Raw genomic sequence first — 21,851 nt, 5'->3', positions numbered from 1 at the left:
CGCAATGATGCGTCATACTGTAAATATGACGCATCATTGGTGTCACAAGGAGGGCGCAATGAAAAGTGACGCATCGCTGTTTTCACGCAGCGATGCGTCACTTTTCATAAATGAGGCCCATAGAGTTCAAGGGTCACTCACTGCATGGAGGGCTTCTCTTTCCAAACACATACCTAAAGAAACTCGGCGGTAACAAGCTTTATTGCCCACTACTCCAGCAAAGACTGAAGTTAATTAGCACCCACTGCGAAGACAATTAATGCAGCTAGACAGTAGTCAGTATCCAAAATCTAAGCCTTGTAATTAACAGAGCTCATCACAAAAACTATGGTCGGTGCTATTGAAAGATAAACTGAAACAAACTTCTGGATGTCAAATAGAATAAACAGACAGATCTTTTTCTATTGATTTATACTTTACCATACACATCGGCTGATTCAGACAATAATGTATCAAGTGCAGAAAAAGCATGGCACATGTCACAATCCAACTGCATATCTAGTACATCTGCTGGCTGGTGGTAAAACAAAAATCAATCCTGGCAAGACATGGGTGCAGAAATGTCCCTGGTGCCAGGGAGAGAGATTAATGTGTACACCGAGTGATGGATGGAATGCTTGAATTCATCTCAGCCAATGTTAAATGCTCTGGGTTGCACCCCAGCCCATTGTTATTTTGCACACCATGCCACCTCAGTTTGGACCCAGCTATATGCTGCTCCTGTGGGAACAGTCCAGCCCGAACTGCGAAGCCAGGTCCTCCTGAACAGAGACACACCATCAACCCTGGACCTGTTTGGCCATTGTTATGGGCTCATCAGCCTGAAATAGCTAGGTTCCAGTGACACCGTGTGCACAGGATCCATGTCTTGGTATGCCTGTCCCATTTAGGGAGAGAGATTAAGGCAAGGATATCAGATTAAGGATCTATTGGATAGGATCTCTGAATATAGATGAAGTACATGCAGCTTACTTAGACACAAAGATTAACGAAAAGTGGGTGGGAGCCTATAAATGATAAACTTGGGGAAGAAATGTAAATATATTTCATTTTCTAAACATCATAAACAATATTCCTTAATTAAATCACTTGGGAGTGATTAACTGGGCATAATCAAGTGATGGCTACCTTCCACTGTGGCTGAGGATATAACCTGAGGTCAGTGGTGAGAAGGCGTCCACACCAATTGGAAACCACGAAGGTGCTTATGTAGCGCTTTACAGTAGCCAAGTATAATAGAGAGCCTATAGTGCAGGATAGTGGTATTAATCATAGGGAAGGCGCCCCTGGAAATATTCACTGATTAATTTTTCGGTACTAGTATTTCTGCTGTGCTAAAAAGGAGGAGAGAACCACCCACCTCTCCTAATTTCTGCGGCCTAGGCTGCAACACAAATATACATAAGAGTCCCTAGCACACGACAATTGTATAATGTAACAGTAGTACAGTAAGTTATTGTGGAGATTACATTTTGACGCAAAATGAATGCGATTCTTTAGTCTTTTTAATTCTTTGTCTTGAGCCTTCTTTAATGCAAGATACTGTGACTGTTCCGAAGCCCAAATGCCAACACGTGTTTCGTCGCCTCTATATATTTGTACATACAACTTTTTCAAGGCTACATGAGAGATAGACCACAGTCACTATCATAGTATACTAATCCATTTACATGGCTCTAAGATATTGCACCCTAGTCCCACCACTGTGACACTTAATACTTCTTAGGGTGACCGTCATCCATATATTTTGTTTGCCGTTAACAGATTAATTTAAGCTACACAATCCCAACATTTTGGTTGTAGTTGTTTTTAGCAATTCTTAACAAAATAACTCATGGATTAAGTGTGATGATAGTTCTATAATGTGACTATTCACCACTCTACCTGAAAACACATGTTGCTGATCCTATCCATAAATGTAAACATCACACGCGAATGTCCTGCCACCCAAACGTGTACTAAAAGTGGGTAAGTAATACACAAACCTTAGTAGGCTTCTTTTAGTGCTTACAGTAAAGTAAGAGCAACAACAAGCCAGACATCTTGATTAGTATAAGTCCCCAATTCTCATTATAATGAAACTGACAGTCACCTGGGGCTCATTAAGTCCCTATTGATAATACCTACTTAGCGTGTGGTGATACGTCCGGGCTTGCCTGTGTAGATTATGCATTCTGCCCCAAGAGGAGACACAACATATACCTTTGTGGCCCTACTTAATGTACCATCTACTATTTCAAATTAAAGAGCTACTAAAAAAACATGATTCCAGGCACAACTTATTATCGTAGGAGGCACAAGAAGGTGTAGACACAAACTGGTTGATCAACCAATAGGATGCTTAGAACACCTTAATGTATCTCATTCATCAATATGCACGAAGAGGAACAGTTGTATCTCTTGTGATTGGCCAACAGGTAAGGTGCAATAAGTGGATCAAAGCATTGACTGAACTCGCTGCTGTGCTGTATAATGTTTGACGAGCACACTTGATGGAAATCAGCTCAACAATCCTTGTTCTCATAGCCCAAGATCTAACTATCGAAAGGCTCATCCCACGACCTGGTTCAAAGAGATGAGGGAAAGATGAGGCCAGACCTACGCTACCTCTCAACCAGACATTGTCTACTAATATTTAGCAAGCAAAGCTTGCACACTTTTCCCTCTTTCTCTTTGTTATCTGTCTCCCTAACCACCATCATTACCCTCAGACTTCCACACAGATCAAGCTGGTAATCTAATAAGTAATTGTTGCTCCTCCTTCCTCCCCCTCTGACATATCTGTGTACAGACCGTTGAATTGGTCACCAGGCAACACATTAGCCCTCTATAAGCATCTGTCAATAAATAACCATTTACATAAGAAAGAAAGGTAGAGAGGCAGTACAGGAGCATAGCCTTTGTGGCATGAAGGGGGCATTCAACCATGCCAAGGCCCGGCTCAGCCAGACTGAAGCCCTTGTACACCAAAGCATGGGCCCAATGAACCTCTAAAGTTAACTGCTTACAAATCCCATTCAACAAAGGAGAGAAGGGTGAGGGAGGCGGAGCAGCCTTGATCTTTACATGCAATCCCAGAAGACAAGCTTGTTGCCACTGTTGCTGGTGACAGCATCTCTAGGGCAGGTGCTTCGAGGACAAGATGAGCTGCTGTGCCAGATGAAACTGAGCTCACACTTTGGAACCCCAAGAGGATCAATTCTGAGGACTGACTTCAGCTACATTTCACGGCACTGTGCATGATAGTAGGCCTGGGTGCAATTCCCATAATATCTTTTAAGATAATTACACACAATTATGCTAAATTACACTAAATTTCAATCCAGCATTTTGCACTATTTTTTTTACCGTAAAATGTGCCTTATGGTATACAGCGGACAAGTTAGCCTAAAATCATGCACGGTGCAAACAGCTGATCGTCCTCTGTTCATTCATGTTGTTCCAGTACTTTTTTGACAGGTTTTGTATCCAATTGAAATCTCCATTATGCAACATGGGTTAATGGCATAATCTCAGGCCTCTCACGTAACAAGCATTTGTGAAATGCCACAAAATACATGAGATTACACCGACATAAACTAAATTACAACTGGGCCTAATGATAATCCATTTTATTCTGGAACACTCCAGAGTGCCAGCAGAAACAGTCTTACTCCATATAGCAAATGTAGATAGGCCAAGAAGTTGTGAGAAGCGCCTTGAGACCTTTTGGTGATTTGTGCGCTATAAAAGAGCATTTGACTTATGACTTATCACTTAAGTTACATGCTCGCTGCTGAAAACTGTTTGTAACCTGGAATAACACCTTAATGAGCTACTCAACCTTCCTTCTTTCTGAAGTTGATTAAACGAGTAACCAGTGAGATGAGCAAGAGTAACTTTGGATACTTTCAGCATTACAGATCAAAAATTGTGGTAAAATTCACTATGTAAAACATGTACAGCAACCCCGTGCAATTTCGACATACGGTGGCATTTTGCACTAAATTATGTATTTACTGAACGTGCCACACAATCCAATATCTTCTGCATATTTTCCAAGCTTCTACAAAAATGTACTTTCTAGGTCAAAAACATCAAAAGTCACCATTAAACAATGCCACACATGGGCTACGCAGTACCAGACAACAAGCAACATTCAACTGTTCACCTTTTGGTTACAGACTGCTGTATGTATTCAGCTGATAAACTGGTACTAATGCAGTGGAAATTGTGCTTGACTGCATTCAGTTGAGTTCAACTGACAACATAGTGAGCTAATACTTCCACAGAATGTGTCGCATTATGCCACATTATTTGACTTTCCTTGGCTCGTCATTTTGTCAACTCTGCTGAATAATTTTGCCCTCCATTGATGCATAATTTCAGTGGCACTGAAAACAGGCTATTATCATATAGTATCATTAACTCTCCCTCTGAACACTCAAGCACCTATTCATAAAGGTAAATTCAGACAAGGGGAAATCTAAAAGTGTAAGTTTACTCATATACTTTTGAGTAACTTTCATTGGACTACTCACCATTAGCGAGTGAAAAGTTACTCAAACGTGTAGACTTACATGTCTCTTCCTCTAAGGGACATGTAGGACCAAAAAGGAACAATAGTAAGTCCGGTCCCGCACATGGCCAGCCACTGATAGTGCAAAACCTTCCCATAGAACATAATGGAGACACTGATATAAAATAAATCCCCATTGAAAATAATTGTAAATTAAAGTAAATTATTTAAAATATTTCGAAATAGAAATCATTGTAATGCCATAAAAAAATTATTGAACAAAAATGTTGTTATTTTATTGTATATTGTAACCTTTTTTAATGTAACAAAAGTATATTTATTTGTATTTGAATATCAGTAAATTACTTTTAATTAATTTTATACTTCACTTTCAATAATTAATAATAAAAAATATTTCACAATCCATGTGCTTCAAAAATGGACTCCTGATCTTCGGGGGAAGAGCACGGAGTCGATGGAGCACACTGGCTAGTAAATCTGCATCCAGAAACAGTAAAACCATCACTCAGGGCAAAAACGTTTGTGGTGAGGAAAAGTTTATCAAAGTGGCTATGTTTTACTGTTTCTGGAAGTGCATATTAAAAAAGAAATATATTTGTTTTACTTTACCTGGGATAAAAAAATTAAACTGGAAAAATAGTTTTAATTTACTATAATTTGGTAAAAAAAATATTTTGTACTACTTCCTACTTTAAAAATAAATATATAAAATTAATTGACAATAGCTAAAATAGAAGTATTTTTACTCATTGTCAAAGTGAGATATACAGCAATAATAACTTAATTTTGATATCAAATGTAATTATTTTGAATTTGTTAAATTAAAATTCCATTTAAAGTAAGAAAAAAACATAGTCTGATTATGTGTTAATAATTACAAGTGATGTATATACTCAAATAAAAAGAACTGAATTATAATTTAATAAACAATAATGTTACAATAAAATCTAAAATGGTTATTAAAATGTGTTAAAATACAATTAAACGTGTTATATTTTTTAATGTGTTTTTACATTAAATTAAAATTATATATATTTTTATCTAATTTAAATAATGTAATTTCATTTAACATTATTTCCTATGACGTTTTATTATAAATCTGTACCTTCTTTATTTTCTATGGAAGATGTTTCTGTTCTTGTGATTGGCCATGGGTGGTGCTGGACTTACTCCAGCTCCAAGCTGGAGTACATTTATGACTGTTTGGTGTGATTTATGAATAGCAATGGGCTAATTATTTTGTGGGTGAATGCATGTCTCTACCTAAACACCTCCCTATTACTACCTAAACCCCTCCTATTTAGTAAAAAGTTTTGGTTGTCGTAACTTTAGAAGTGCAGTTTGTGTTTGGCAATGGGCTTATTTTTTGTGGGTAGGTGCACACCTTCCTTAAACCCCTCCCTAACTCTCCTTTAACCCCCCCTTACTTCTCCCTTTAAAGCCTTCCCTTCAGTGGAAATTATTTACCATTTTCCAGCCACTCCCCCATCGCTCCCACATTTAATAGTAAAACGTATACTACTGTGTGCAGAGACGCTCTGTCGGGGCGGACATTTCCGCACACAAAAAGATAGGTGAGGCGAAGATGGTACCTTCACACGAAGGTTTGATAATAGTATTTTTAAGTATGTTTGCAGTACTATTGTAGTACTAATAATGTACTACAAAATGCAGTTTGTGAATAGGCCCTTAAGTCAACACCACCCATTTCTTCAATATGATGTTTATATCCAAGATGAACGAAGAAAATAAGTAATGACCTATGAATCAGGCCATATAACATACATTCTAACCACATAATAATGCTCAGAGTAGGGTAATAGTATCGTAGGTAAGAGCATTAAACACTATACTCGCAGGCACCTTCAATGTAGCAAGGCACATAATACGTGTGAAAACCATTACCAATGAGTCTTTCGTACAGCAGTAACCTGATGTCATCCGTTTACACCAGACAAATGCACAGTTACTATGTGCTATATGGCTGTGATGCTGCCCAGAGTAATCACAGACAACCAGGATATTTCATTATGTATCTGAATATTTTTAGTGCATGAAAAAATGCAAACTGCCCACAAAAATTGAGAATTTCCATTGTGAATGTCGGCAATGACATTTCACCAAACATTCCAAAACATCCATACCTCAGATGAAACTGCCTGGTATGTTGGAAAAAAAATAACTGCATCAACCATTTGTCCTGCAACCGACATTAAGCCACCGCTTTGGGGAGTAGTCCTTGTCAACCGCCAGGTCCCAGGCGCTATGGAGGAGACGCATCCACCATGTGAATCAGATCCATTCATTCTCCAGATTATTTTTCTTCGATAGCCGTGGCCAGAAAGTTGTATTTTGTCAGCTCACAAATGAGTTTTAAAATGTTATGTCAAGTTCTAATTGACATATATCACGCTTTATGCAAGCTCTACAGGCCCTCTTCAAAGCACATCTCACTGAAGCCCAGTAAAAACGCCCATCTCTGACCACAGGCTGTCGTAGAGACTAACAGCCAGATTCATCATTGTTCCGTTTTGCGAGTCTTTAATAGCGATTATTAAGGAATCGCTATTAAGGACTTGCAAAACGGGATTCATGTAGGAATCGCAAAATAAATTGCGATTCCTACAGCTTCCTTATTTGCGATTAGCAAATTGCTAATCGCAAATAAGGAATAACTCCCCATTCATTCCTATGGGAATGAATGGGGAGTTATTCCTTATTTGCGATTAGCAATTTGCTAATCGCAAATTAGGATGCGATTTCAAGGGTGCAAGGGGTGTCCAAAGGACACCCTGTAGCACCCCTGAAATGAAAATGTAGACTGATGTTGCGCACACACATGTCCAAAGGACATGTGTGTGTGTAACATACAACTTAGAAAAATGCACTAAAGTGCATTTTTCTAAGTTTTCGCTATTTACCACGAAGTCAGACTTCGCGGTAAATAGCAACCAAAAATTGTGAGTTCGCAAATTCAAAATGGTTAACGAATTGCATTTAAGGAATCTCAAATAGAGATTCCTTAAATGCAATTCTTCGCAATTTAGCGATTTTGCTATTAGCGATTTTTGCATTTGGGATGATGAATCCCAAATGCAAAAATTGCGCTCGCAAAGGGCCAGATTCTCAGAATCTGGCACTTTGCGAGCACAATTTTCAATAATGAATCTGGCTGTAAAGCCTTAAGCTCTGTTCTGCAACTCAGAGGGGACTCTGGCACGTGAAAGGCTGCGGCAGATCAGGTTCCAACATCTGTAAGATTAAAGCACCATATAAAAAAATATACATTTTTAAAGTGAATAAGGGGCAACCTCTATAGAAGACCTTTTTTTTTAACCAGGGTTGATTATACGATCCAGGCAGCATAACTACTGAGTTTGCGAGCGAGAACATCCAAGTACCGATGTCCATGGAGCGCACCGTTGCTAGGTGCAGCCGGGCCCCTCTGTCTCCTGCTGTTGACTCCATCTTTGGAGACCAGCTGAAGCTCACAGGGCGGCCATCGCTAAAGTACCCTGAGGCTAGGGGAAACGGAAGTTACGTAGGCATAGTTTGTGTACTTTTGGGATTTTCACATTAATGCTTGTTACACAAAAGTTCTGAAATGACGTCGCCGTTTGTGCCAAAATTGAAGAGCAGGAGTGCTGGACAGAGAGAACATCAGAATGAGAGCAGCTGTTGTTCGTTGCAGTTGTCGTACGTGTTCGCGTGAAATGCACCCTCGGTATAAACATCGGCTTGGGGTTGCGTTTTATTCTAAAGTATACTGGTAAACAACGATTTGCATTCCACATAAAGAGCAATTTTGCATATTTTCGGCACAATTTCACATAATTACGCAAAAGCAAATTATTAAAAGGCAAATAATGTACATTTGACACACCACTATTACCTTCCTTGGTGAAGGGAGTCTATCTAGTCCCTAAAGTGGATTTGTGGCATCAACAATGGAGTCCGCAGTGGCGGGCTATGGCACTTTGGACAATCTGGCGTACTCTAGCCACAACTCTAATTAATGTTTAGATTGCAGGGCTCTACTTCTCGATTAAAAAGCTAAAACCGTGACATATGACATTGCACGTTTTTTCAGAATCATAGAGGACCGCGCCTGCCAAACCATTCCCTGGACATCAAATGACAACCAGATTTGTAGTGTTTAGTTGTGCTATTGTCAAACTCTTTGATGTTCTGATGATATTATTTTACGTAGTGCGCCTTCACACAGCGTGGCATGTCACAGTGAGCTACGTTATGGCGCTCGCAACCTGGTGGTAGCTGCTCCGTGGCGGATCCAGGCAGTTCTCCTCTTAGACGTGATGTGAAGCTCACTAAGGGCATGATTACGAGTCTGGGTAGCCACGGACCCCCAGACTCACGGTGATGCAGCGGTGGCGGTCTTCCAACAGCCCTATTACAACTAGAACAGTCGGACCGCCATTGCACCACTGCAACCGCCAGAGATCAGAGATTGCGTGGCGGTCTTGAGGCCGCAATAGGCTTGGCAGGGCGGCTGCATCCTGCCAACCGTATTACGAGTTTCCTCTCTGCCACGGTTTTCATGGTTGTTCCTATTCCATGAAAACCGTGGTGGAGAGGAAACAACGGGGGCCCTACAAGGACCCCTGTTGCCTCAGGACCATGAGGTGCTTGCTGGGTGGGCACATGCTGTGCCCCCCCTGTGTGGATGCAATCCAGTATCTGCATGCATGGACTGCACGAGTCCATGCCATGCAAGTACTGCCTTTGAGGTTCCCATTGCGGTGCCTATTTCAAAGGCACCGCAATGAGACCACTAAAGAACCGCCCGCCAGTGGCAAAAAAAATCATAATCCGGCAGGCGGTGCATACACAGGTTTGGCGTTGCGGGAGTGAGCGGCAAAGTGGCAGTCCCGCTCCCGCACCGGCGAACTCAAAATCAGGCCCTAATGACTTGACCTTCAAATGGTCGTGTTCTCCTAAATTTCAACACTTTGGTAAGTAAAGGGGAGAAGATGTGGTCCATTGGCTAGACTGCTCACTTTGGTGCTGGAAACCAAGCTTCGAGCCTCAGGCCTCGGGCCGCATCCACATCCTGTGATTCTGGGCAAATCACTTAATCTCCCCGTGCCTGAATGTGTCCTTGTTTAATGTAACCAGTGTTCATGTAAAGTGCTCCAATACCTTCGGGTCGAGTTCACGCTATATAAAATCTGCATTAAAAAAATAAAATAAAAAAGTAAAGATCTGGGGCTATATTCACTGGTGCAAAAAAAACAAAAGAGCACAAATACATGTGTCCCATTTCTGCTGACCCTGGAAGAAGGAGTGAGCTCCATGTATTGTCACCAAGGCTAAATATGAAGCAATTTTGTTTTGCAGTTGTTACTTTGTTTCCAGACCAGCTATGGAAAAATTAATTTGCTAAAAAAATTTAAATATAAGCACGAGCACTGGAATTATGTGTCAGGGAAGGGACAAATTATGAGACAGTTTTGACTAAATTATTGGCACCTCTTTAGTACCAGTTTAACACTCAAATATAGAAATAGGCAACAAAAAGGTGACCAGTCAACCTTTGCAAAGGGCATTCCACTGTGTAGCAACATGTGTCGCTGAGTTTTTAGTAACTTTTGAATCGTATGAACTAGAAATATACATTTTTGTTAAAATCTGCAGATTACTCAGCAGATGATGGATTATGTGTCAAATGTGGCAAATCTGTAAGTATGCAAAAAACGCAAAATTGTATAACTCCAGCGGCACTGAATACGAAAGAGTGAATCAGTGTCAAGAAAAATAATTTACATTTATTAAGAACATACTTTTTTGAATGTTTGTAGCCTCTGATTTCTTTGTTACACACTTAAAAGGTTTGGTGAGCCATACACGTGCTATACTTCACAATCTACATAGATTGTGTAGGCCCTTGTGGAAAAATATTTCTTTAATACTGATTGGATCGAAGATTGCTCACAGAGGCACCAAAAATGGTGCAAATAAATTTGTTTTTTTTAGCACCAGTGCTAAGTTTCCATAATAGGGCCCCCTGATTCTTGCTGTGGGCTGATCTGATCTGTTCTGCCCTTTTCTGTCATTTTAAGAAGCAGAAGGAATTAAAATCTCTGCCTATGCCTATTCTGGCAGGGATCCTTTACAGTTCAGGTCCCTATTATGTAAAGGGCGCACTTTCCCTGTTTGCGCCCGGTGCGCCTTAAAACAGGTGCGCCTGAAGCAAATAGGGAAAGAACTCCCTATTACATGGAATGCGCTGCCCCCAGCGGATTCTTGTGAAAAACGGAACATCTGCTTTGAAGCCGCTCCATGTTTTTACTGTACAGGCGGCACCTGCCTGCACTTTCAAAGGGGATTAGAGATCCCCTTGCAGGCTGGTGCAGTTAGTGGCTGCAAATGCAAAAACCACAGTTGATGGACAGAATGCAGAACAATGTCATACATTCACCCCAGTACAGAGATCTGGGCCCAAATCCATCGTTTTTTTGCACTCCACACCACCCCAGTTCAGACATGGCCATATGCAAATCAGTCCGACCCTGTGCCTCATGGGAACAGTCCAGCCCGAACTGCCAAGCCATGCCTTCCCTGGACCGGAAACAAGCTTCTGAGGACCAGTTTCTGGCATTCCAGCCGTCTTCAGCCCGGCTTGCTTGAATCCAGTGGTGTGGAGAGCAGTTAGTTGCTGCACCTGCCTGCAACAGGATGTGTGGGGTATCCATAAGATTCCCTTTCCCACCTCCAGAGGGCTGGCCACAGGGGGCGTACTGACAGCGCACCACCTTTTAGGTGGCGCACTGTCAGTGTGCCTCCTAAGAGCTTCTTTGGCTCGGTGCCCACATCTGTAATACGGCACGGCCGCAGAGGCAAAGGAATTCTCTCATTTGCATGGGACACGCCCCTATGCAAATTAGGGAATGCCCCTGCAGCAGTGCTATCGATATTATAGAAGCCCCTATGCAAATTAGGGAACGCCCCTGCAGCATCACTATCGGTATTACAGAATGGGCCGCACAAGCATCTGCAAGCCCTTCTGCAATTCCAAAGTGCCCCGGGAGCGTGAAAAGCAGGCACAAACGCCCATAGCGCCCCCGGGGCACTCTCTGTAATATGGCCCTAGGTGGTCATTATATTTGTGCGCTCATTTCATACAAGCCCTTACTGTCTGGGGAGAGTATTAAACTCCTTCTGAGGTGCAAGGCATTTAAATCGCAGTTTCTGATTGAGAAGAGTGTATCCTGCTGGATGGCGGCCAGGAAGAGAGTCTATTAGCCATCAAAAGCAACTAAAAACCTACTTTTCTTGTGCAGGAATATCTGGTGCTCTGGACCAGCTGACGGATGGCGCTTCCCTCTGCTGACTTGGCTGCGCTGCCTTATTTCTACCATCTGCAGGCACGCATTATATAAATCAAAACAGCATAACCTCAATTCCGCGTTGCTCTTCTGCCTGCAGATCTACCAACTGGTATCTGAGATACCGGCTGCATATGTAATCCTGTCCTGAATACCATCCCCCCCCCCCCAAACCAGTAATTGCTATACTGAGAGATTGGGGTGGAATAAGCAGATCTGAAAATGTTTTTCTGCCCTGATTGCCCCCACCTGCTTTCCTGTACATGTACGCTAAACCGCATAATCAGCTAATGTGAATCAGTTCTGAAGTGAGCACCCCATGGTGTTTCCATGGTAGAGCATATGTGCGCAGCTCCACTAATGCACAGCGATGTATATTCACACTATGCCATCGTTGCTTCTGTGAAGAGGTTATGTGGTGCTTTAAAAATCTAAAATCCATTGTAGCTCCCACACTGGGACCCCATCCAATGCCCCGCCAATGTACATCAATCCTCACCTGCAGCGCTGCCTACCATACCAGAGCGGAGTTCCACCCACAGAACCTGCGCTTTCTCCTATCGTCGATTGCACAGGTGTTTTTGCTACTTCCTCATTATGGATGGTTAATGGTACAATGTTCTCATTATTATTGCGCCATTAATCTCACTTAGTCAACATTTTCAGAATTGTAATTGGGATTCCCAGTAATGCGAATTATAGACGGAAAAGCACAAAATAAGAAAGACTCAAGAATACCAGAATGATGAACAAATAAATAATAGCACTTACCTGGTGGCTAACTGTCATGAGGCAGTCTTGAAGCACTGGACCTGCTGTTTTCTCCCCTGCACAAGCGCTGACTCAGTTTCCACCCCCTCTAGTTCTTGCACGCCCTCCTCCATTCCCCCGCTACCTCAGTGGCGTAACACACACATTGAGCTCCCTGCAGAATGTGATGAGTGGCCACTAAGTCTTCTATATCTCATAGATATGCATTGATCTTGGACTGAATGTGGTCCCCTATAAGGGTGCGGGCCCCCTGGAGAGTTGTGGGCCCCTGCACCACAGGGGCTGTAAGGGCCTGTGTTATGCTCCTGCTCTTTCTGCTTCCATTCAATCTACCTCACTCACAACTTCTTTGCCTACCTTGCCTTGGGGGTTATCCCAAATGTCCTGCTCCTCTTCTCTGGCGTCAGTTTCTCTGCACCAAATGCTTAAAACTAGTCCCAGTCTGTTTCTCCTGAGCCGTATAAGTCTCCCTCCTCTGGTCTCCTATCCTCTCTAGCTCAGCAAAGAAAATAGTGTCCTTTGCACAGGGAGAGACTCATCTGCCATGCTCATTGTCCTTACCCAGATGCTGTTCACAGTCTGTTCACAACCAGTGCTGAAGAATAATTCCTGGGGAGACAGACTGCCTAAGAACAGTCTTGATCCTAGACCCAATCGAACAAGTTCCTCCCTCAGAGACAATGATCTTCAGGAACAGGTCAAAAGCTATTAAAACTGATACACCATTTCCAAGCAGGTATGTAAACAAATACAAGGCAACTTATTCCTCTCCAACCTTCTGAACCACAGGTCTCTCTGTTCACATCTTCCATCCAAGTAGAAGGAACCAGAGAATCTCATTCAAGTGCCCGTGGAATCCCCAAAATATTTCATTTCCAAGTCCACTCTCTCCTCACTGTGGTGCTTACTACAAAACTGCTGTTCTACAGTTAAACATTGCTTGTAGATTTCAGACATGAGTGTGAACTTTAACCTGGATATCCTCATTTTGACAGGAACATGGCTCAATGAATCCACAGACAATCATTTTGACTCCCTTACCCCTCCACACTACTCGATTCTTCGGTCTGACAGTGAAGATAGACATGGGGGGATTGTGGTTATCCACAAGAACACACTAAGCTGCAGAACAATATTTTCTATCATTCCCCCGTGAAACAGCACATTCATGGAAGAATGCATTGCAATTACCACAACTCAAATTATAAAACCTGAAGCATCTGTCTCCCTTGTTGACCTCCATCTACATTGGGGTGATGAGCACAGTAAAATAAACCTGTTAATGCATTCTCTTCCTTTCTCTGAAATAACCATCTCTTTCATTACTGCCAGAAACCCACCCAAAGCAGGTTTCCTTCGTGATCTGAACATTTCAAAGGACACACGTTCGACAGCCAATAATCCCCATCCCATTTGATTTGCCTGTGCACGCTCACATTTTTAGGTTTCGCTGGGGGGCGGAGCCGTTAGGCTCCTCCTCCAGAGAAATCTATTGAGTATAGTAAGCACTATGGAACACGCCCCCCGTCCCATTGGCTAGCTCCATAAATGGAGCCTAGCCATTGGACGAGGGGCCTGTCCATCAATGCCGGACCAGACACGGGGGCGTTCCCGAGATTCTTTGGCTTTGGCGACGTCACGCGACGCCGGGAACGCCCCCGAGTCTGGTCCGGCCGGGCCGTGCTTGCTGCTGTCCTGCCTTGTGTCCCTCCTCCCGCCGTCCCCACGTTTCCCGCCTCCCTCCCGCCGTCCGTTCCTCTCGTGTCCTTTCCCGCCCCCCTCCCGCCCCCTGTGTCCTCTCCCGCCCCCTCCCGCCGTCCGTTCCTCTCGTGTCCTTTCCCACCCCCCTCCCGCCCCCTGTGTCCTCTCCCGCCCCCTCCCGCCGTCCGTTCCTCTCCCGCCCCCCACTGTCCTCGTAGGTGCTTGTTTCCGGATGACACAACACACGCGTGAGGTAATCTACTCCCTCGCCTCGACCGTCTCATAATCGTGACGCAACCTCGTATACATATGTTACGCTGCAGCATCTTATTGGCAGTTGAAGAGCCGGCCGGCGACACTGCTTGGGTGGCAGGCTTGTTGTGCCAGACACCATGGGGCGTGTTGGGGATTGTAGTTCACCAGTCAGACTAATCTACTTTTCATTCCTTGGGCGCACAGGCATGAGGAAGGTGAGGCTGAGACTGCAGCTCCCGGCATACCATTCGTCACGAGTCCTGGGAGCAGTGAGTAATAGAGCATGTTTTGCAGCCGGGCTCATGTGTAGTTGCAGCAGGGAGCGGTGTGCGACCGGGAGGAGTGTTCATGTACTTCGGTGTCTGCGTAGCAGGTGAGACGACTGCTCTGCGGGAAAGAGTATCACATTAAAAGCTTCTACTTGTAAGTAAAAGGCAGCGAAAGTTACTTCTTTCGGAGGTTGGCGTAGGCTTTCGATGTCCGGACTGTCACATCTGCACATGACAGCCACATAGAAGAAACTAGTGAGATGTCACGCTGTCTATTGGCAGTAAATGAAGTCAAGTTCAAGTTCAAAAGCTTTTATTCGATTTGTGCATACAAATCATACAAGCAAAAGTACATAATTAAAATATTAAAAATCACCATATGGACTCTCCTAGAGAGGCGAAAAAGGCTAAAGTGCAGCAAATAGTAAGTGATCGTGTCTCTTTGGGTCAGCATATTATTATAAAAATACAAAACATTCTTACATAACAAACTGGGGATCAGTAGGAGTTGCTCAATAGGCCTTTTCTGGGAGCTGTACATTAAAATTATTAAGTAATCATACAATACTGTGGACCTCTACAAATATAAAAAATACCTTAATTACAGAAATTGATATACATTTTTTTAAAATTGAAGGCATATATATACAGACAGGAGTGTTAACGTTAATAGCATCATAAAACAATTCCTGGCAGCTGTATAACATAAGTACAGACAGGTAAGTAAAAACATTATTATAGTACAATACTTTTCCTGGCAGCTGTACATTTTAAGATAAAAGTAGCCAAAAAGAAACAAATCTCCTCGTTCTCTAATGAGGATAAAAATATCAATGCTGTTTGTGTAGTACGAATGTTATATTTGATAAAAATTGGCTTAAGGTATTTTAACCTGAGAAACTGAAAGAATTTACAAAAAAGTAAAAAATGGCAACTACTCTGCCGGGAGATACTGTCACACGGACAGGGTATGTCTGAACTGGTTTTTGTATTTGGAAAAGCAACCAAGTGGTGAGCAATGCCCAATCTGACTCGTGTTAAAACATACTGATGAGAGGGACGAGTCACATATACAAGATAGGATTGGAGTCCCGAAGTTAGATTTAAATCTTTATAGAATTTCACAGTGCTAAGATTGCCAACGGTTTTATCTCGCTCAGCCTTACGGAAGTTTAGGAACGTTGTCTTGATTTCTTTTTTTGAAATAGAAACAACATTTTCAGGCTCACGGAACACATCAATGTTAAAAAGAAGGAGATACCAGCGGTGAATGTATCTTAACCACAATATGCGTGAAGAGTGGTCCAAACCTATACAATCAAGGATAATATCCTGAGTGAATCGAGTCTCTGGCTTAGCCCAAATAGAACGCCACAATAAGAGTGGCCGAACTGCTGCTAAGTCAGAAATGTACTCGATCCCGACTTCTTCATGAATCAGCTGGATGGAGGCAGAAGGGGGAACACATAACAACCTCCTTAAAAACTTATTTTCCTCCTTCTGCAGGGAAATACCCTCGCAGTGTCCCCACACCCCTGCCCCATACAGAGCAGAGGAGACACAACATACATTGTATATGTTCATCATATCTGAAATACTTCGTGAGCCAAGTTTAGAAGCAAAACGAAAAATACTACTAGTAGACCGTAGCATTTTTATTCTAACAGCATCAAATTCCGCATTCCAGGACCCACTGTTGTTGTATGTTATTCCCAGATAACAAAAGGACTTAACAGAAGTCAACTTTTCCTTATCTAGAAAAAAGGTATGCTTTACCTGCTTAGCTGCCTGACCACAAGACATTACATACGTCTTGGTTTTGTTCACACGTAGTCGCCTAACTTGAATAAACTGCATAAAATTATCAATTAGGCGCTGGAGGCCCATCTGTGTTCGAGATAAAAGAACAGCGTCATCCGCATAAAGTAACAGCGGAACATGTTTACCACCAAGCAGAGGGGCATCTGCTGGGATGTCGGCCAAGGAACGGTCGACACCGTTGATAAAAAGGGAAAATAAAAGCGGAGCCAAGACACATCCCTGGCGTATGCCCCGGGACACTTTAAAGAACGGGGTACATTCGCCAAGGGTGCCATAGCGGACTTTACATGAAAGTTTTTCGTAGAGTCTAGCTAGAAAATGAACTATTTCCCTTGGGGCCCCTGCATCAAGCAAAACCTCCCAGAGAATATTATGGTTAACCAAATCAAAAGCGCTGCTCAAATCAGCAAAACATAAAAAGAGGTTGCCATTTTTAGCCACAGTATATTTATTGATTAAAAGGTCCAGATTTACACATTGATCCAATGTGCCCAGGCCTTTCCGAAAGCCATATTGGACTCTAGTTAAGATGTTAAAATCAGTTGCCCAGTCTTCCAGCCTCTTCAGCAAAATCCTACTCATCACCTTTACAGAGGCGTCTAATAGTGAAATTGGACGATAATTAGAGGCCTCTGATTTATCACCTTTCTTATGTAAAGGAATAATAATCGATTGGCCCCAAGTAGATGGAAATTCGCTTTCGGCCGCACAATTAAAAATCCTCACCAAGATGGGAGCCCATAAAGCCGTTTCATCTTTGTATAGATCCAGCGGGACCCCATCGGGGCCAGGGGCCTTGCCTCCTTTACTTAAAGAAATTGCGTCATGGCATTCTTCTAGTGTTATACCCATCGGGAGAGGCAACCATGGGGTTATATCTGGTGATGGTGACTCAGAAATTAACCCTTCTGGATTGAATATTTTGGAAAAGTGACTAACCCAATCGCTACATGCCACATAAGAAGTTAGTTCTGGGACATTTTCTTTATTGAGAAACGGGCTATTAATTGTTTCCCAATACAATTTGCTATTTTTAGTCTCAGCAGCCTCCTTCAACTTATCCCACGCCTCAGTCTGTAATACCCTTTTCCTTTTGTTAATTGCTGTTTTATATCTAGCCCTAAAGTATTGTATGTCCGTCTTGACACGTGGTTTGGAGCCTAAAGCATTCTTTAGATCGCGGAGGGCGACTATACAGGTCTTATCAAACCACCCCTGCTTTGGACCTCTATTGGCTGACGGGTTCTTAGTGAAAATACCATCAATAATACTATTCATAGATACAAAGTAATCTATTAAGCAGCCAGAATCACAATCATCATCCAAACAGTAGCTAATTTGATTCTTGCATTGAGTAAGAACCTCCTTCTGCTTGACTTTACAATTTAAACCAGTCCATTTGACCCTTAGGCCCTTTGGTCTAATAGGCACTATGTCGGTTGTACATTTTCCACCTGAAACTAATGAGGTACCATGCCCCAAAAGAGTAACACGAAGGCTGTTATGGTCACTGAGACTTTCTTCGTTTACATACAAAGCAGTATAGTCTCCACTGCTAGACAGCAAGATGTGATCTATAAATGATCCTGCATCTCTGCCTGTAAATGTAGGGCATGTTATTGCCCGGTTGTTAGTGTTGCAGTTTAACAGGGTCATGTCTAGCGTGACTAGCATATTATTTAATGTGGAACCATAACTACTGTGTTGGAAGTGGGGAGAATCCTCCCTCGCCCCCAGGCCTCCCCAATGACTACTCGTTGCTGTGCCGAAGCCGCAGATGTTCCTGTTAGACAAATGACAGGGCTGCAAGTTAAAATCACCTGCCCAAACCACCTCGGCCTTTCTTTTCGAGATACCGAGGGCCTTGATAATTTCCCTTTCTAGAGGCAGTAAAATATCCCCTCTAGTAGCATCAAAAATGTTGTTGTAGAAATTTACAACAACTAAATCAATATTCTTCCTACACTCCACCCTTATAACTTGGCTGTGTGTCCCCACGGTTGTACTGTATTTAACCGTACAGTCACACAGCTTGGTTGATAAAAGCAACAAAAGACCCCCCTTAGCCCTGCCCGAGCTAGATTTGGTTGCTCTTAGACAGTAGGATGCATAACCTTCGATATTAATGGGGTCCGGGCACCAAGTTTCCTGCAATAAAATTAGGTCAAATCCCTCCCCTAAAAAGCTGGTCCAGAAGGGTGTACCTAATTTGCAGGTAAGGCCAGCAATGTTCCAGGAAACAAGAGAGAGTCCTGCTAGTTTACCAGAGTCATCAACAACAGACGACTCTGGCTGAATTGCTGGTGGTAATAAGGCAGGACCATCTTCCCGAGAGATGGTAACTGGGCTTAAGCTGGGGCTAACAGTAGTTGTACCCCTTTTTCCTATATGTTGGGGAGGTGTTAGGGATGTCACTATTAAAGATTCGGGAAGTGCGGGTAAAGGCGTGACAGGAGAAGAAGAACACACCATATCAAGATAGGGCGTAGAAATGTTTAAATCCAGAGCTTCGGGAGGGCTGAGTCAGTCTACCTCATCTAGCACGGCATATCTATTTGGATGGGCGAATTGTGAGAACAGGGGATCTTGGGAGTGGGGCAAGTCCTGCCATGTTTGTTGCCACAGTTGTTTATCTAATTGTGGTGGCTGAAAGGATTGCTGCCACTGGTGAGCAGACTGAGGTAGGGGTGGTGGAAAATGAAAAGGATGTTGCCAGTGAGATTTAACTTGATGCATGGGAAAGGGTGGAGCATTTGATAGCTGCTGCTGAAAGTTAACATAGTGTGGAAGAAAAGGAGGCGGATAAGGTGGTTGCAGCCAAGGTTTGGCAGCTTGTTGTGGGGGGTACCCAGGTCCTCTGTTACTTTGAAAAGAGGAACAGGGAGGGTTTGGTCTTGAAGACATTGGTAAAAAATAAGACAAAGGAAGTGGGTTAATTTGAGTCGCAGGACCACTATTGGGTGCATTACATATATAGCTTGCTGCCCCTACATCCCTAAAGTTAACTGTGATTACGTCCCCTACTATTGATTTCTTGCTTCTGCCCACCCAGTCCCCTCTACGCACGGTAAGGATTTCACCGTTCATGTTATTAGGTAGGGGTTTATGTAGATGAAGCCATTGAGCACATTTATTTCTAAGCTCGGTAAACGTTTCTTTTACTCCCTCCTTCAATGGGGGGACTGCTGTCAACACAACAACAAAAGGGGAAACCTCTGGTGGTAAATTAATGGACCTAAAACGTGCCTGCTTTGACTTAGGCCCTTCGGGTTTGTTCGTAGGAAGAGATGCAGAAGATGGATTAGATTTCCCTGCAACATCTTTTACTTGAATGGTGGTGGTGGTATTATTATCAACAACAGGGTGTTGGTTAGTCGGAACAGGAGCCCTCTCCTTTGAAATGGGTGTAGTTGTAGATTGAACGGAGTTGTTCCCTGTTTGCGACACAAGGGATATAACTGGGTTCCCAGGGGCTACAATAGCTTGAACATTGTTTGATACATCTTTAGGGAGCGGGATACTCGATAAACATTTAGGGACTGATTCTGTAATCCCTTGTAACTGATCAGGCCCTTGTCCCTGCTTTTTGTGTGGCCATTTAGAGTGTATTAAAGATGTAAGCCTGTCCACTTTAGAAATTAGAGGCTTGATTTGTGCTACTAAAGTGGCTTCAAGGTCTAGTTTTAAATCCGTTACCATGTTTTGCACCCAGCAAGGGATACCTGATGTCATTTGTGGGGTAGGGGAAATCAAATTGTGATTCCTTACTGGTGCTTTAACTTTATTTTTACCCTTTGATGTAGCCTTTGGGAGATTAAGAGCCCTTCCCCGGGGGACTTTAGGTACAGGAGCTGTTTCCACATCGTTAAGCCCGCTCAGACTCGGCGCCACTTTGTCAGGTGACTGACAGGTTTCTAGATCTGGTGTAACCTCCAGGTCTTCAAAAGATGGGTCTGAGTCTGATGGGGCAACCGATAGGTCAACAGTATTTGGTACAGTCGGGGCACTATTAGTAGGCATGGTTGTAGGTAGGGAGCAATTATTCAAAGTCTGCAAGGCAGGTGATTTAACATTTGCCAGGGGACCCAAGGATGAGCGCCTAGCGTTTGCAAGGTCCATAGACACTCTCTTTTCCAATAAAACAATACTTTGGTCAATAGTCTCATGTACACGTGAAATAAAAAGATCAATGGGTCCAGTCACCTGTGCTACCGCCGTAGCTTTTTTCGCGCAACTTCTAGTTCTGTTGCGTATGGTCGACATCTTAAACGTTATGGTTATCAAGTGCGAGGAAGCAGGGGTTCAGGGCCAGGGCCGTCCTCTGCCGTCCTTGAACGGCCTTAAACGGCCCGCTCTTTGCCCGGTCTTCGCCCCGGTAGTCGCCCCGCGCGCGTCCCGCGTGCGCGTTAGTGCCACAGCTTATCTAAGGAGAGGTCAGGAGGAGGGGGCGGGAAGAGGACCAGCTGCGGCCGATCCGCGCCGCTAGGCAGGCTGGTCCTCGCAGTCACGCCTCAGTCCTTGCTGGTCAGCTGTTCAATCCTGGAAGCGCGTTGGTGCACAATGCACGACGAGGAACAACAGGAAGCCAAGTCCGCACTGGACACAGTCTTTGCCTGCGAGCGGTTCCCGCGAAGCGGGGGCCGCGAGGCGCTGCGGTGTGGCAGAAGGAGAGCGGAAAGCAGGAGCTACACTTCTGTCAGGTAGGGACCCAAGGCGCACTCACTCCGATGTGATTTTAAGTGGAGGAGGGGCGGGAAGAGGACCAGCTGCGGCCGATCCGCGCCGCTAGGCAGGCTGGTCCTCGCAGTCCCGCCTCAGTCCTTGCTGGTCAGCTGTTCAATCCTGGAAGCGCGTTGGTGCACAATGCACGACGAGGAACAACAGGAAGCCAAGTCCGCACTGGACACAGTCTTTGCCTGCGAGCGGTTCCCGCGAAACGGGGGCCGCGAGGCGCTGCGGTGTGGCAGAAGGAGAGCGGAAAGCAGGAGCTACACTTCTGTCAGGTAGGGACCCAAGGCGCACTCACTCCGATGTGATTTTAAGTGGAGGAGGGGCGGGAAGAGGACCAGCTGCGGCCGATCCGCGCCGCTAGGCAGGCTGGTCCTCGCAGTCCCGCCTCAGTCCTTGCTGGTCAGCTGTTCAATCCTGGAAGCGCGTTGGTGCACAATG

At 43.8% G+C, this 21,851-nt stretch overlaps 1 protein-coding gene across 1 annotated transcript in view; it reads right to left on the bottom strand.

Moving 5' to 3' along the window:
- The window catches only part of KCNH2 (potassium voltage-gated channel subfamily H member 2), a 1,978,218-nt gene that overhangs the window by 220,061 nt on the left and 1,736,306 nt on the right, over positions 1 to 21,851 (bottom strand). The window lies entirely within an intron of this gene.

The sequence above is a fragment of the Lissotriton vulgaris genome, chromosome 10, assembly GCF_964263255.1.
Source record: "Lissotriton vulgaris chromosome 10, aLisVul1.2, whole genome shotgun sequence".
Taxonomy (NCBI): domain Eukaryota; kingdom Metazoa; phylum Chordata; class Amphibia; order Caudata; family Salamandridae; genus Lissotriton; species Lissotriton vulgaris.
Note: the sequence above shows the minus strand (reverse complement) of the source record. Positions and strands in the feature narration are given on the sequence as shown.